The sequence below is a fragment of the Equus quagga genome, chromosome 16, assembly GCF_021613505.1.
Source record: "Equus quagga isolate Etosha38 chromosome 16, UCLA_HA_Equagga_1.0, whole genome shotgun sequence".
NCBI classification, from domain to species: Eukaryota; Metazoa; Chordata; class Mammalia; order Perissodactyla; family Equidae; genus Equus; species Equus quagga.
Window position 1 is genome coordinate 77554869 of NC_060282.1, and position 12288 is coordinate 77567156.

Here is a 12288-nt window from a genome sequence, read left to right on the forward strand (position 1 = left end):
TAAGCCTTGAGACTGGGTGGTGTGAGTCCTCAAACTTTATTCTTTTTTTCTAAGTACATGTCTTTCCCTATAAATTTTAGAATTAGCTTGCTGACAAAAAAAAAATCCTGCTGGAATTTTGACTGGGTTTGCATTGAACCTACATATCTATTTGTGGTGAATTCACATCTTAATATAAAATCTTTTAATCCATAAACACATTATTTCACTTAATTTACTTAGATTCCCTTTGACTTCTTTCATCAGTATTTTATGTTTTCAGCATACAGATCCTGCACATATTTTGTTAAATTTATAACCATGTATTTCATTGTTCAGTTGCTTTTTTTTTTTTTTTTTGGTGAGGAAAATCCGCCCTGAGCTAACGTCCGTTTCCATTCCTCCTCTTGTTTTGCTTGAGGAAGATTAGCCCTGAGTTAACACTTGTGCCAGTCCTCCTCTACTTTGTATGTGGAATGCCTCTACAGCACGGCTGATGAGTGGAGTAGGTCCACATCTGGGATCCAAACCCCTGAACCCCAGGCCGCCAAAGCGGAGTGTGCGGAACTTGAACCACTCAGCCATGGCGCCAGCCCCTGCTTCATTGCTTTTTAAATTTCAATTTCCAATTGTTCATTGCTAGTGTATAAAAAAAATCAAATTTTGTATATTGACCCTATAACTTTAACTTTGTAAACTCACTGATAGTTTCAGGAGTACCCACTCCCTTTTTATTTTAGATTCCATAAGGATTTTTTAAATAGATAGCTAATTAGGTACTTTATGAATAGTGACAGTTTTATTTCTTCCCTTCTAATGTGTATGCGCATATCATTTCCTTATCTTATTGGTATGATGATGAATAGGAGTAAGTTTCTAAGTTTGGGGGAAAACATTCAATCTCTTACCATTAAATATGATGTTTGCTGTAAATTTTTTAAAAATGCTACGTTTCAGGTCAATGGAAGTTCCTGTACATTTCTAGTTTGCTGAGAGGGTTTTGTTTATTTGTTTGTTTTTATTATGAATGGATGTAGAATTTTGTAAAATGCTTTTTCTGCATCAATTGAAAAGATCTTATGGTCTTTCTTCTTTAACCTGTTTATATGATGAATCATATTGATTATGTGTTAAATCGGCCTTGCATTTCCAGGATACACCCAAACTCCCACTCAATTATAACATGCTATCCTTTTTATATATTGCTGTATTTACTTTGTTATATTTTGTTAATAATTTTTGTATCTGTGTTCATGAGGGGTGTCAGTCTGTAGTTTTCATTTCTTGTGATATCTTTGTCTGCTTTTTTTTTTCTTTTTAAAGATTGGCACCTGAGCTAACTGTTGCCAGTCTTCTCCCCAGAGCCCCCAGTACATAGATGTATATTCTAGTTGTGGGTCCTTCTGGCTCTGCTATGTGGGACGCTGCCTCTGCATGGCCTGATGAGTTGTGACATGTCCACACCCAGGATCCAATCCAGCGAAACCCTGGGCCACTGAAGCAGAGCACGCAAACTTAACCACTCCACCACGGGGCTAGCCCCCTGTCTGCTTTTGGTATGGATGTAATGCTGGCCCCACAAAAGATTAAGAGGAAAGTGTTCTATCCTCTTATACTTTTGTAAAGATATGATATACAATTGGTATTATTTCTTCCTTAAATGTTTGGAAGAATTCACCGTTAAAATCACCTGGGCCTGGATTTTTCCTATAAAAATGTCAGAATAATGTTTAAAAAATGTAATTGAACACCTATTATGTATCTGAACTGTTGGTCACTTTCTCACACATTTTCTCAATTTCTATACCTTTCTTCCCTCTACAGTGAGTTTTGGCTTTGGTTAGCACAAGGTATTGATGGGAGGAAAGATCAATAACTAGATTTGATGTAAAGTAGACACTACTGTGTTAGTATTCTTGATATTTCACTGAGAATGCTGACATCTTCCTGTAAGAGAGCTAGACTTAGCTGAAGATGAGGCAACTTGTGACTTTAGATTAAGTTGTGAGACTCCTTTGAGCCTGTTTTCTTATGTAAAAAATAGATATAATGCATCATAAAATGTAGTACATCAGATAAAGTATTCTGAATTTATGCCTAATTTATAAATGATCTAATTTGTCAGGTTTTAATGGAATACAAACATTCGTTTTTCATCAAGTTAAAAAAATATCAAGGGTTTAAGTTATTTGACTGTGAAAGAAGAAACTAGTTAGTTGGTCATCAAAATGTGCATTCCGTTTGTGCCCTGGGTACATAGCAAGATTCTTTCTCAGCCTCCCTTGGACGTATTTGTGGCCATGTGACTGAATTCCAGTCACTATAATGTGAGAGGAGACTTGCATGCCGTTTCTAGTCCTGGTTCCTAAAGACCTCTCGTATGCAGACCTCCTTGTTTCCTTCCCCTTCGTGCTGACTAAGACGGAGACAGTCAATGGTGACCTTGAAAACTGCACAACTACTCTGGACCCCAGTCCCTGAATTCTCGCGTGGATGAGAGTTGACCTGCCAACACGTTCACCTGTCCAGTAATGTGGTGTGAAAAACAAAATAATCTAATGTGTTTGGCTCATTTGGGGATACATTTGTTAACAACAGCTAGTGTTACCACTTGTGCCGTTAGAGACGGTGAGAGTTCTTGCCTAATATTACTGTAATTTTCTTTTGTAAAAAGTTATTTTTTGGGGTCACATTGGTTTATAACATTGTGTGAATTTCAGGTGTACATTATTATATTTCAGCTTCTGTATAGACAGCATCGTGTTCGCCACCAAAAGTCTAGTTTCCATCTGTCACCATATGTATGTGCCCCTCTACCCCTTATATCCTCCCCCATCCACTTCCACTCTGATAACCACCAATCTGTTCTCCTTATCTATGTGTTTGTTTGTTTTTTATCTGCCACATATGGGTAAAATCATATTGTATTTGTCTTTCTCCATCTGACTTATTTTGCTTAGCAACGTACTCTCACATTCCATCCATGTTGTCACAAATGGAATGATTTCGTCTTTTTTATGGCTAATATTCCATTGTGTATATGTAGATACACACACACATATACACTTATATACATATATGTATATATACACCACATCTTCTTTTTTTTTTTTTAAAGATTTTATTTTTCCTTTTTCTCTCCAAAGCACCCTGGTACATAGTTGTGTATTTTTAGTTGTGGGCCCTTCTAGTTGTGGCATGCGGGATCCTGCCTCAGCATGGCTTGATGAGTGGTACCATGTCTGTGCCCAAGATTCAAACCGGCGAAACCTTGGGCTGCTGAAGCAGAGTGCGCAAACTTAACCACTCGGCCGTGGGCCGGTCCCATATACCACATCTTCTTTATCCAGTCCACTGTTAATGGGCATTTGTGTTGCTTCCCAAGTTTTGTCTATTTATAATTTTCTTATTAGGAAAAATAAATGTTCCAATTTGAGCAATTCCAAATGGAATAGAAGTATCCTATTTCAGAGAAGATACAATTTATCATCCCCAAAACCTGTAAGTCAAAGGTAAGAAAGAAAAATATTTTTAAGAGTTTCTTAATCAGGGAAAGATTTCAGGGGTGTTTGTGATTGTGTTTGGTTCTTTAAGGACAGGCATAGGAATCTAAGGAATGCTGCACAATAGGGCATTCCAAGCAGCCAGGATATTTAGTGTATGTAGTAGAAACTTTGCTCACACCTATAACTGTGTGAGACACAGTCTTTGAACAATGTTGATTCAGGAATTGCTAAATGACTCCTGGAGAAGCTAAAGGATTTATATGTCCTTGAGAGCAATAGGAGCTACCAGGTATTCATATGCCTCACTAACAATTTCCATGATTCTACTTTAATGCTGCGAAATATTTGCACACGTTTAAACAGAATGCTGTGAGTACTTTAGAAATAATAAACCAGCAATTAAAATACAGGGAGACAATAGATTCATGTGCTCTCTGTATGATGGAAGATTGTTTAGATTTCAAGGTTTATTTTGTCCTGCCAACAGTGTTATTAATCATCCTTCCTCATTTCCTTTCACTGCTGGGATTTGACAAGGATTTTCTTTCACCTTGAAAAAGTGCACATAGTGGAGAGTTCCTTTGCCTTATTCCTGCAGTCTTAACATACCCTACTGAGTAAAGGTAGATTGCTTTTTATTCTGTATTCTGCTATATTTTTGAAAAATGGTTTTCAAATCACAGGTTTGATTCCTCTCTTGGTATTGAAAGATCGTAAACAAATACGTTTTTATGTTATTTTTCTTTAGTAAGCTTTACGACTTTATCCTCGGCAACTGGACTAATTCAATAAGCAGCAGACCATAAGGCAGTAAATGGATACACTATTAATTTTTATTGCTAAAGTTTATTTTATGTACTATTTGATCTAAAGATGTTATTCACGTTTTTATGGTGATACGGGGAGACTTGAGAAAATCTAGTTGTATAATTCTTATTGATAAAGGCTGGATATTTTTAACTCAGCAGCCCAAGGAATGGCAACAATTCAAATCTTATGAACCAGTTCATTAAGTGAAAAGTCTTGAGTGGGAAAAGGAAAGCAAAGCAGGTTGATCATAGTTTTGTTGCTCATTCAGTAGCGCACAATTGTGGAGCTTTAACTACTGTGCTAATACCAGCACACTACAAGAGCTTGGGGGATGATTTGTTCTTTTCTTTGTTCACCTGCAAAATGAGAAGACTAGGCCCGAATTACCTCTAGAAGAGCTTCTTAAAATTGCTTTGATTAAAATTGGAGCTGAAGCAGTTAACCATTAAAACAGAATAGTCAAATTAAAAAAAGAAATATAAAAGGGAAACAAGGGTGTGCCCTATTTCTGGATGGGTGGGCATTCTACAGGCCCTCATCTCCAAGACATTTTGCTGCTAACTTTGAAGTCATACTAATTGTTAAGTACAGCAGAATTTCCCTTCCCAGGCTCACACTGACTGAGCCAACGCTCTCACTTCATATTCCCTCACCTTTGAAAATACTATGTGTCCTATAGAGCCATGGAAGAAGTGCTGGATACAGTCTAGAACACTGGGGTGGGAATGATGGTACAAGCCTTGAAAGGACTGTATTCCATCACTTTGACCAATATTGATTGAGGATTTATTGTAAAACTTCATGGAAATACAGATAAATACAGGCCATGCCCACTAGGAGCTTGATCGGAGAACTATGGTCCAGTCATAAAAGATACATAAAATATAATTGAGAATCATGCAAAAGCTGTTTGAAATCTGTTCTGTGCTATATGCTAAATGACTGGTGTGGATAATTAAAGGTGAAGCAGCTCATTCTATGCCACTATGGTCTGGGAAGTTTTATGGGCATTTGGTTTACTCCTCGAAGTTTGTTTCATGTTAAGCAATATTAGAACACAAAAGATTATTATATTTACATCCATGAGGCAGAAAATAAATACCAAAGGCACACAATGAGGAAGACATGATTCAAGGCTGGAGTGGTCTGAAAATTCTCAAAGGAGGACATAAGACATGAGTTGGGTATCTCCCCAAATCTATGGCAAACATACTACTTAATGATGAAGAGTTAGAAACTTTCCTTTACAGTGAGGACTGAGACAAGAATGACCATTATGATTGTTCCTATTTAACATTAGGCTAGCAATTGTAGTAAATGTATTAAGATAACAAAAAGCAATAAGGGAATGAGAATTTGAAAGCAATATACAAAACAGCCAAGTTGCTGGACACGAATCTATAGTAGACACTTTCTGAAAAAGCTATAATGAGATATAATTTACATACCATACAATTCACCCTTTAATATTTACAATGTACAATTCAAGGAATTTTTTATATTAATTTTAGTATATTCACAGTTTTACAGTTTTAAAATCATAATCTGATTTTAGAATATTTTCATCAATCAAAAAAGAAATCCCATGCCCTCATCCCACATACCCTAGCCTTAGGCAACCATTAACATACTTCTGTCTCTAAAATTTGTCTGTTATGGACGTTTCCTGTGAATGGAATCATACAATATGTGGTCTATTGTGACTGACTTCCTTCATCAAGGATAATGTTTTTGAGCTTCCTCCATGTTATAGTATAGAACAATACTTAATTATGTTTTACTTTTTATTGCCAAGTAATATTCTACTATATAGAGAAGCCAAATTTTATTATCTGTTAATAAATAGATACATCCATTCATTAGTTAATGGACATTTGAGTTATTTCCACATTTGGCTATTATAAATAATGCTGCTCTAAACGTTCATGCACGAGTTTTCGTGTGGATGTTTGTTTTTATTTCCCTTGGGTAGAAGGAATTGCTGGATCATATGGTAACACTCTGTTTAACCATTTGAGGAGCTGCCAGACTGTTTTCTATACCCACCAACGGTATATGAGGTTTTCAGTTTCTCTACATGCTCACCAAACACTTGTTTTTATCTGTGTTTTTGATTATTGCCAATGTAGTAGGTATGAAGTGGTGTCTTGTGGTTTTGATTTGCCTCTCTCTGATGGCTAATCATGATGGCACATATTTTCATGTGCTTATTAGCTATTTGTATATTATTTATGGAGAAATGTCTATTCAAATCCTTTGACTTTTAAAAATTGGGCTGTTCATCTTTTTATTGGTGACTTGTCAGAGTTCTTCAGAAATTCTGAATGCAAGTCCCTTATCAGATATATGATTTGCAAACATTGTCTCCTAGCCTGTGGGTTGTAATTTCACTTTCTTGCTGATGTTCCTTAATGAACAAAAGTTTTTAATTTTGATAAAGTCCAATTTATCTACTTTTTCTTTTGTTGCTTGTGTTTTTGTGTCATATCTGAGAATCTGTTACCTAACCCAAAGTCATGAAGATTTAATCATATATTTTCTTCTAAAAGTTTTAGTATTTTAGCTCTCACATTTGGTTCTATGATCCATTTTGAGTTAATTTTTATATATGATGTGAGTAACTTGTCCAAATTCATTTTTTTTTTCATGTGGATATATGATTGTCTCAGCACCATTTGTTAAAAAGATGATTCTTGCCCCATTGAATTGTCTTGGTACCCTTGTTAGGAATCAATTGACCATCAACATGAAGGGTTTATTTCTGGACCTGAAATCTTTCCCTTTGATCTATATATCTACCTTATGGCAATACCACAGTGTCTTAACAACTGTATGGTAAATTGTGAAATCTACAAGTGTGAGTCCTCTAACTCTGTTGTTTTTTCTGGGTTGTTTTGGCTATTCTGGGACCCTTGAATTCCCATATGAACTTTAAGATCAACTGGTCCATTTCTGCAAAAACCACCAGCTTGCATTTTGATAGCAATTGTGTTGAATCTGAAGATCAATTTAGAGAGCATTGCCATTTAACAATATTAAGCCTTCTGATCCTTACACATGAATGTCTTTCATTTGTTTAGATTGCGTTTAATTTCTACACTGTTTTGTAGTTTTTAGAGTATAAGTTTGGCTGCTTTTCTTAAATTTGTCCCTAAGTCATTTATTATTTTGATGCTATTGTTAATTAAAATGTTTTCTCAATTTTATTTTCTAACTGTCCGTTGCAGGTGTATATAAATACAATTGGTTTTTTACTTTGATCTATGTCCTGTAAACTTGATGAATCCATTTGTTAGTTCTAACAATTTTTTAATGAATTCCTTAGGATTTTCTGTATATAAGATTTTGCCATCTGAAAATAAAGGAAGTTTTATTTCTTCCTTTCCAATCTGGATGTTTTCAAATTTCTTTTTCTTACCCAATTGCCTTGCTTAGAACCTCCAGTACAATGTTAAATAGAAGTGGGGAAAGCAGACCTCTCTCTTGTTTCCAAACATAGGAAGAAGGCATTCAGTCTTTCCTTGTTAAATATAATGTTAATTGCAGGCTTTTATCAGATTGAGGAGGTTTCCTTCTCTTAGTTTGTTGAATATTTTTATCATGAAAGATTGTTGAATTTTGTGAAATGCTTTTTTCTGTTTATTGAGAATATCATGTGATTTTATCTTTTTTTCCTATTGATATAGTGTATGAGACTAACTGATTTTCAGATGTTGAGTCAAGTTTGGATTTCTGGGATAAATCTCACATGGTAATGATGTATAATCTTTTTCATATACAGTTTTTATAAACTGGATTCAATTTGCTAGTAACTTGTCAGAGATGTTCGTGTGTGTATTCTTGAGAAATATTGGTGTATAGTTTTCTTTTCTTGTAATATATTTGTCTGTTTTTGGTATCAGGACAATACTGGCTTCATACAATGACTTGAGAACTGTTACTTCCTCTTCTATTTTTTTTCTTAAAGCATTTGTGAAGAATTGCAATTAATTCTTTGACTATTTCGTAGAATTCACCAGTAAAGTCATCGGGGCATGAGTTTTACTTTTTCAGATGTTTGATTATTTATTTTATTTCTATACTTGTTATAGTATATGCTGATTTTCTATTTTTTCTTGAGTCAGGTTTGGTAGTATGTTTTTCTAGCAATTTGTCCTTTTCATGCAAGTTATCTAATTTCTTGGCATACAGTTATTCATAGTATCACTATAATCTTTTTTATTCATGTAAAGTCATTAGGGTTGGCTCTTCTTTCATTACAGATTGTAATTTGAGCCTTCTATCTTCTTGGTCAATTTACTTAAAGTTTTGTCACTTTTGTTAATATTTTCAAAAAACAAACTTTTGGCTTCATCGACATTCTCTGTTTTTCCTTCTCTATTTCATTAGTTATTATACCAAAGTGTTACAATATGTCATGCGCTGTTTAAATACTTTTTGTATAAATAACCCTCTCTTCAGCCCTTTGATGTAGGTACTGTAATTATCTACATTTTACATATGAGGAAATTGAAGAAGAGAGATGTTGAGATGTTGAGTAATATGCTGAAGGTCACACAGCTAGTACTTGACCGGACCAGGGTTTAAATCTAGGGAGCTTGCCCTTAGATTTCATGCTCTCAACCATTTACTACACTTCATAAAATTATTTGTAACAGCACTGTTTGTAACAGTGAATCACAGCTATTAAACTGAGTCTGATAAAATTATGTATATTGACATGGAAATATATTCCCTCTATGTGTGCATAAATACATATGTGCCTGCAAAAATGCATATTATATATGTTAATACGAGTGATGAGGGAAACAAAGCAACTTACTACAGAATATGTTTAACATAATCTTGCTTTGATTCAAACAAAATAAAACCCTCTATCTCTAACTTCATAGAAAAAGTTCTGAAAGGATATTTAATGAAAGTTTGAACAAAGCTGGTTTTATTTTTTCTTTGATGATGTGATGATAAGAAATATTCACTATTTACATTTATCCATTTTATAGTTGTTTTCAAAAAGTATGTGTTATTCTTTATAATAGAAGTACAAAGCTATCATAGATTGATTTCCATGAAAAGTGATTGAAATAAAAAAATGGCACAACATGGTTTAAGAAATGTCAAATCCTTGTTAATACATTAAGATTTTTCTAATTCCTGAATACTCTCCTGACAATGGAGTGAAGATGACTCTAGGGTATGTGTTCAGACTATGAAAGAGAGCACACCAAGTAAAGGATAGTGGGGAATTGTGTGAATAATTAAATGAGCATCTCTAACTTGACAGTGTTCACATAAATCTGTTTTCTATAAGATAAAGTAATTTTTAGAATTATCAGTGGGAAATTAGTGTGAATTCATTTAAGCAGAGAAACTTATGGGAGTTGGAGGGTAAAATGAGCTAGAGACAATGAAGATTTGGGGGGCAAAGTGAAGGGGTCATATAAGCAAGAACTTAGAAGCAGAGGATGCTGCACAAGAGATTCCTATGCTTAAAGTGGATTCTTCTGACTACGTTGCACTAAAATGGGAAAAATTGCCTTTGGTTGGATAGTTTAAGTCAATTTTGTTTGACACACATTTATTCGCTGTGTATCACCAGCTGGGGACTCTGATAGCTCCTATGGTAATACAGAAGTTACCAGGTGATGATACATACCCCTTAGTAATAAATAGTGCTTCGTCTGCTGTCTTCATGCAGTCTCACATGTGTCTCTTTTATTTTCATTAATCAACAAATCAATCAATAGCCATTTAATAAACATCTACTCTGGAAAAAATATAAACCTTATCATTAACCTATAAAGTAAAATTTTGATTTAGCAAATTAGCATTTCAGATTCAGTATGGAAGGGAAAGTTTTGCTTCTTGAAGTTACCCTTTATGAAAACAGAAAAATGCTAATAGTGTTCCAAATGTAGTCTTGGCATTTGCAAGAGTTTTGATGTGCATTATAAAAGATGCCTTTGTTTCAGCCTTTCCCCTCCTCATGGGAAAAGGAATCTGCAGGGTCAAGAGGATGCTCCACTCCTCCCAGGACTGGAGAATTCTCTGAGCAAATAGACCCAGCTCACTTCTAAGGTCTTTGGGGGCTTCTTTGCCAACTATGTTTTTTCAATGACTGGTCAAGTCACCAGTGTGTGCACTTTTCTGCCCAATAGTTGGTCAAGAGGTAGCTGTTTGGAGGACAATGGAAGGAGTTTGGACATGTAGCCCTGGGTGTTCGTATCCACATGTATGAAACCTGCAAACGGTGTGATGGGTCTGGCCTGGAGGGAGGTGCTGGTCAGGAGCTTGCACTGGTGCTCTTCCCCGGACTCCGCAAATAGTAAGGGAGGCCTGGTCTTTGTATTCTCTCTCTTGTCCTTTACTTGTTCCTGAAATAGAGAATGTTCCTTCACACCTCAGAGCCCATTCACACACTGTTCTCTTTGTCTTGCATGCCTTCTTATCTTCAGTTTCTTTATTCCCCTGTCAGCAACCTTTCATTCAAACTCCTACTTCTTCATTTCTTAGCTTAACGTTGCTTCCCCAAGGATGATTTCCTTGACAGCACATGCTATGTCAGTTCTCTGCAACAGGCGCTAATAAAACCCCAATGTTTTTCTTCATAGCACGTACTTACAGTACTTGAATTTATAGAGTTACTTGTCTAATGCATGTACCAACCTCTAGACTTCAGTTCCATGGCAGTCGCATGATGTCTATGTCTGTTTTATTTATGACTGTTTTCTTATCACCTGGTATAGTGCCTGGCACATAATAAACATTTAATAGATGGATGAATAAATGAACAAATAAACAGACAAATGAATGAATGGAAATCTCTCCATGAAAAGAGACTTTGCTGATTTGTTCTTTATAATCCTAGGAGGCCCAGCGTTATGGGAGGCTATTTTAAGTTTGTGAGTTTGTCTGCAATGCAGGATGCTCCTCCTGAGTTTGGAATTTGAGGAGCAGGCCAGTTACTGTTGTTTTTGAAGATGTAATTCTGTGGTGGATGGAATAATGGCTCCTTAAAGATGTCCATACCCTAATCCCTGTAAACCCTGAATATATTATTTATGTTGCAGATGTGATCAAGCTTATGGACCTTGAGATTGGGAGAGTATCCTGGATTCTCCAGGTGTGCCCAGTCTTAGCATACAAGTTCTTAAAATCAGAGACCCTTCTAGGGTTGTGTAAGAAAGAGATGGCTGTGTGAGAAGGACTTGATGCCCCATTTCTGGTTCTGAGACATAGTGGTTTATATGCAAAGACTGGAGAGAGGCCTCTAGGAGCTAGTGGTGGCCCCAGATGTTGACAGCCAGAAGGATGTGAAGTCTTCAGTCCTACAACTGCATGGAACTGAATTCTGCCAACACTAAAATGAGCAGGAAATAGATTCTCCCCTGGAGGCTACAGAAGGAAGGTAGACCTGTGGACATCTTGACTTCAGCCCAGTCAGATCCATGTCAGTCTTCCGACCTGCAGGACTGTAAGATTATCAATAGAGGTTGTTTTAAGCCACTAAATTTGTGGTTACTACACTATAGAAAAATAATACACATTCCTATTCAGTTCTGAGCTGTAATGGGGTCTTCAGAGTTAAAGTCTTTGCTTTTAATTTGGGGAGAATGCTCTTTACTGTCCTTAGATTTGTGAACATTTACTCAGTGTATTGTTTCATGTCATGAATTTCAGTGTTATTCATTTGTATATTCTTTTGCAGTCTCATACTACTGATGGAAGAATTTACAGAAATTTCTACAACATTCTTGAAATTCTCCTTTTGACATACTGAAATAATAATAAATAAAGATTTAATTTCTAATGGGCTGTACAACATATTTCCAGGTTATCACTTAAGTTTACCTTTAGTTTAACATACATTCTGCATGTTTGAACAATTTAAATCTGCATCATTTAACAAAAGAAAAATCAAAACTTTGTAGTAAAGCGTAAATTAAAAGCATGACCTCAATGATGATGATAATTGTAGTATGCATGCAACTGA